Below are 5,523 nucleotides of genomic sequence, written 5' to 3' on the forward strand. Positions count from 1 at the left end.
GATGCCTCTGCTGTTGTGTAACAGGTTGGTTTAAATATCTGGTTTTAGTAGCAAATGGCAATGAGCATGATAAAAGTCTTTAAAAAGTATTCCATCTCCTCTGGTTGTCATAGCTGCCTTGCTGCATAAATATTTGTCAGACTGTTTAGTTTCCAGTCCATTTCAGTGGGGACAAGAATTCAGAGCTGTTTGCTGGTTTCACAGTCCCTTGGAATAGAAAAACCAGCAGTGCTGAGCTCAGGGAAGAAGCTGCAGCTGTCACTGGCAGTGCTGGGAGGGCTCCCTGAGCCCTGGGCCAGGCAGGTGCTCAGCAAGTCTGAGCACATCTAGGACAGGGCTGTGGGAAGCCTGGGGTTGAGCCAGTGGGGAATCCTGTGTGTGAGTGTGGGGTGTGCAGGGAGCCAGGTGGGGACCCACTGGGTCACTGGAGCTGCCACTGCAAAGGGGCTTCAGTCCCAGCAGGGACAGCCTGGGGTGGTGCCACTGGGACCCTGGGAGGGGCATCTGAAGGGTCAGACAGGGGAGCTCCTGAACAGGAGCGTGGAGCTGTTTAGTGTCAATTCTCCATTTCATGGCGAGCTTAAATCAGTTCACTAGACCTAGTTTGGGTCTCTGACACACTGCTTCCAGATCTCTAATGCCCAATGTGCTGCCTGTTTAACTAAGAAATACCTTTAAATTTATACAAATCCAGGTCTCAAATGCCACAGAAAATTCTTCTGGAGCCACAGTTTTGGAGATCCATGCTGCATCACAGCACTGGGAGACTCTAAATGATGCCACAAACTCAAAGGTTTCCATCCTGCCTTCAGTATCTCCTTGGAGCCTGCCAGGCTGGCTTTAATTAATGCTCAGTTCTGACTTGCACTCACATAAAGAGGTAAAGGTGTCACACTGTACCTGGTGAGAAAGGTCATGTTTCCCCAGCAAGTGCAAGGAGGTAATTATATACAGCCATAGAAGGCAGCAAACACTAAATGTGGGTTTGCCTAGAGCCAGAATGGTTTGAATTTTTTCCTTGCAGATACTCTGATTTCTTTTATGCTACAGACAGCCCTGAAGAGCCTGGATCAGATAAGTTTCAGACTCTGCTGATAGTACTCATCTATTCCTCCACATTTTTACACAGTACATTTTATTCCAGGCTTAGTATTTACCAAAGAGTTTAAGTAGGGCAAGAATTCCTCTCCTAGTTGAGTCAGACGGTAATTAGCTGCATTTCCAGTGGCTGTTCCCAGTAGGTTGTTTGTGTGCAATCACACCTTTTCAGGTGCTTGCTGGTCCAGATGCAGGCTGGTCCAGGTTATTTTAGCAGGCTAAATGCTGCTTCACAGTTCAGTAGCCCATCAAGGGTGACTGTGGTTTATAAATGCTTTCTAAACCAGCAACAGCTGACCTGTAAAAAAACCAACAGAGCTGTTCATTCCTCCCCCATTCTCACCTTTTCATTGATCCCTGTTTTCTTTCAGCTCAGAGAGCCTGTGTGCTCATCCCTGGATGTGCACAGATGGCTCCAGAGGGTGGCATTGCAGCTGTACTTTCCTATTTACACATCATTGTGGAAGCTCCAGGGTGTGCTGGACACTGGTTCTGTACTGCAGAGCCCTCCCTGCTTCTGAGAGCACGAATGGATCCTCCAGGGCAGGAGCTCACAAACTTCCCTCCCTTTTCCCCAGCCAGTATTTTATGCCCTTTTTTGCCCCTAATTTGACTTCTTAACCGTTTGGGGAGGAGCAGCAGTGCAGGGCCACAAAGGAATTGCAGTGTGAATTGGGAATGGGCCCAGGGAGAGGGTGAGTCCAAACCAATACCTGGGACTGGGTGCTGGTTTGGAGCAGGGCTTCTCCAGCAGCTCTTCACTGAGGGTGCACCTCCCACCAGACACTGGGGGAAGAGCTTTGCTCCCACTGCTGGGGCTGCTTTGAGCATCTGGGAGAGGCAGGAAAGGAAGAGGGGCTGGCCTGGCCACTCACACTTGGAAGTGTTCCCAGTAATCAGAAATGAAGGTAATTGGAAGAGGGCTGAAGCTCATTAGAGGATTGGGCAGGAGCTTTTGTCAAGCAGTGCACTGTAACTAGGGGAGGAAATTCCACAGTCACCCCCGTGCTGAGTCAAGTGTGGCCCCAAGCAGGTACTGCAGGTCCCACAGGTGCTCCCACGTGCTGGTACCATTCAGAAATGCTGCACTGATTGACTCTAACCATGTGTAATGTTCTCCCTTAGCGTTAAAAACCTTAAGGGTAAAGAAATGACCCTCATTTTGGAGGCAAGAGATATAAATAAACACTGAAGGTCAAGGTGTACCCAAGGATTTTTGAAGGAAAGAGACACCTTTGACAAGATGATAACTTTACCTGCTTCACAGCAGATGCTTCAGTGCCATGAATCCTGCTGTGGCAGCCTGAGGAAAGCAGAGAACAGCAGTTCTTGTGTGCTGCCAAGCATCATTAGCAACAGCGGGTGTATCTAAGACTGCTCCATCAATAGAGAAAAAATGTTGAGAAAATGATAATTACATTCCTTTAAAGCCCCTCTTCCAGTAGCCTCACAGCACAACCTGTGCTCTTCTGCTTAGCTAAGACAGCTAATTACCCAGAGCTGCAGACAGAAGCACAGACATGTTTCTCCAGAGCACAAGCAGCTTACAGTCTAATTTTCTAGAAGTGTCTTAGGGCAGATTAGTTTCATGCCTGTTGCAGGCAGCTTTAGCAGGACATCTTGGGAGGGAAAAGAACCAGCTCCTACATTTTACAACTGGACAGGACCATTTTCAGGACAATGCTCTGCTATTTTCTGGGCCAGGACTTTGCAAACATCCTGGCTGGCAGAGCAACTTGTCCTTTGCCAGGAAAACGGGTGGCTGCAGCTTTAACAGAGCCAGTTCCTTCTCCAAGCCACCTTCTTTCTCTTCACATGGTGTTTCTCTTCCAGAGGTTGTTCTGCCTTACAGGAGTGACAGGGTTTATTTGAGAAGATAACTGTGTGTTCCTCTCCCCCCTGGAGCCTGAATGTTTTGCTGTCACAGCAGATGGAGGTGACACAGGAGCTCAGGACAGGCCATGGGAGGGGTGTCTGCAGCCCCACATGGGCTGGGCAGAGCAGCCTGGCAGAGCTGGGCCAGCAGCAACAGACAATATTTCTGTGCTGCTTTATCCTTGACTCCAAATCTGTCAGCATGCAAGCAAAGTTTGATTTTTGAGAGTGGTAATTCTAGCATCAGGTCTGCCTAGCAACTGCTTAATCTTCTGTTTTGTGGACAACCACCACCACCAGGCTGTTGATCTGATCAGTTAAAGGAGTTTTTAAATGGTTTTGAATTTGTCCAGTGAGCTTCACAAACTCAACAGTCAGCAAACTGTATGCCTATGCTCAATTGGTACAATATCCTTGTTCTCCTGAAATCACTATTTACTTCCTTTTCTTTACATTTGAAAGTACTAAAAATTATACCAGTTGTTTTTACAACTTTTCTTCTTTCTGATATTTAAACAGCCTTTTACAACTGTGAAAAGAAGCCCTATATTAGCTGGAGTATGTATTTGCTTTGTTGTCTTTATATCCAATACAAGAACAATTACGTAACCGCCCATGGACCCTATTATTTGCCAAGCAACCTCCCCAGAATTCAAGCCATGATCCGGAATACATTATGGTGTTGTGTTGTCATGCCAGACTTAACCTGGGTTGAAACAACCCAACCAAAAGCACTTTTCAGTGGCTGGGTTGCAGCTCTAAATATGCCCACTTCCTTTCTTTTATTTTCTATTTTCTTTTTTTTTTTAGGTTTCCTTTTTCCACTAGGCAAGTTCTCAGGCATCACCTTTTATACTAAAAAAGGCTATTTTTTTCCTGTAAACCAATGTCAACAGTCCAATTTGCCATAAAGAGACCATATCAAGAGTTGCTAACACCAGCACCAAAAAAACCAGATCTGGTACACAATGAAGGACTCTACAAGAAGGTCTCAAAGACAAGAGTTCTTTGCAACTCTCTGTTTATTAAAAATATATGTCTCCTTGGAAGAAACACTGTTAACCAACTACTGTTGTCATGATCAGTACTGTCAGCTATGCCATGGAGTACATCATCTTTTTCTCCACGTGACTCAAAAGAGGGAGACAGGCTATTAGGAAAAAACAGAAAAAAGAAAAAAAAAAAAAAAGACAAAAAAAGATAGGAATGTGTGACTAGCACCTTAAGGACTTTTGTTTCACTTACTCCACTTCTTCAGGGACCGACATTTATAGCAGCTGGAGCAGGACCAGCGGGGCAGGGGCCGGATGCCCGGCAGGAATCCATTGCCAAAGTTCTGTGTGCTCCTTTAGGGTCGGTCCCAGCGACAGCAGAATCCTTCTGCCCTCCACTGTGCTCTCAGCTGTGGCTCCTGCAGAGCCCTGTCCTGGCCCCAGAAGCTGCTCGGTCCCTGCAGGGCTTCTTGGGATGCAGGGTGGGCAAAGGAAGCTCCTCCCCAGGCAGCACAGGGACAGTGTCACAGCAGCTCTGGCTCAGCTGGCAGCCTGTGTGCCAGGCACTGACTGACACACTGAGAGCCAGCACCTTGGGGAGAGGGATCACTGCTTGTCCCTGCCAAACAGAGGCAGGAGAAGACTTACCTGGGCGTGCTTGGACAGCGACCTCCTGTGCTGTGGGGTGGCACTGTGTGAGGAACAGCATTCACCAGCTCTTGGTAAGGTGGGAGCACTTGGACCTGAACTCTGAGTACCCAGCACACACTCAAAGGCCACGTGAGTGTCCCCAGCTCCACACAAGGGGCTGGAGCCCCACTCAAGCACAGAAGCCAAAGTGTCCTCAAAAACAGACATGTCTCAGCTTAGGGCCAAGTGTCTTGGTGCCTCTCCTGAAAAATGCCAGTGCCCAGGGCATGGGGCAGCTCTGCACCCTCTGCCCCTCAGCTGCCAGCTGGGGCACCACTTCAGGGCTTTGGGGTGGCCTGGGGGAGGCAGCAGAACCCAGCTCCAGCCACAGATTCACACAGAGATGTCAGAGACAGAGCCAGGCAAGGTGGCCTCTGCTGGAGGGAGGGCCCCTCCAGAGAGCCAGCCCAGGCACCTGCACTCAGCAGGGCCGGGAACTCGGCATGGAGCAGGGAACACAGAAGGGTTTAATTCTGTCACTGATCTGGAAAATGTGAGTGTCCATCCAAGGCACAGCTGGGGGCTTTTCCTGCCAGTGGCTAATGCAGAAGGGAATGCCAGTGTGCTGCCACAAGCCAGAATGGGTCATTCCACCTGCACCCACAGGTACAGGGCCAGTCCAGCATCCCAGGTTTTTCACAGCAACACAGGACAGTGAGTACATTTGTTCCATGTGGCCAGTAAAGTATTTCTTAACTAAACACCACAGATCTAGATTCTATTTACAATAGAGCCAGCTTAAAAAATAAGTTAAAAAACTGGATTTTATACCCATTCAGTTCATCATTGACAAGAGAAAAATGGAATAATAATAATAATAATAATAATAATAATAATAATAATAATAATTAAAAAAGCCAACACAACA

The sequence above is a fragment of the Haemorhous mexicanus genome, chromosome 14 (assembly GCF_027477595.1).
Source record: "Haemorhous mexicanus isolate bHaeMex1 chromosome 14, bHaeMex1.pri, whole genome shotgun sequence".
NCBI classification, from domain to species: Eukaryota; Metazoa; Chordata; class Aves; order Passeriformes; family Fringillidae; genus Haemorhous; species Haemorhous mexicanus.